Source organism: Olea europaea, chromosome 21 (genome assembly GCF_002742605.1).
Source record: "Olea europaea var. sylvestris chromosome 21, O_europaea_v1, whole genome shotgun sequence".
NCBI lineage: Eukaryota > Viridiplantae > Streptophyta > Magnoliopsida > Lamiales > Oleaceae > Olea > Olea europaea.
Window position 1 is genome coordinate 654399 of NC_036257.1, and position 276 is coordinate 654674.

Below are 276 nucleotides of genomic sequence, written 5' to 3' on the forward strand. Positions count from 1 at the left end.
TATGAATGGCTAAATATATTTTATGTTAGAATGACGATATAGTTTAGGTTTTTAATATTTGTTTAATTCCAAGATATCATGCAACTCAAATATGTTGTAATTACTTATTTTGTATTTAATTGCTTTCAATTACCTGTGCTATAGTTGATTGGTTTAGAAATAATATTGAGGTCAAGAGGAGATGTATCAATCGTGCTCGTATGATAAATAACATAGGTATTATAAGAGATTGAGAGATAATTGTAGGCTATACAAGCTGGGTAGAACTCCTATAGT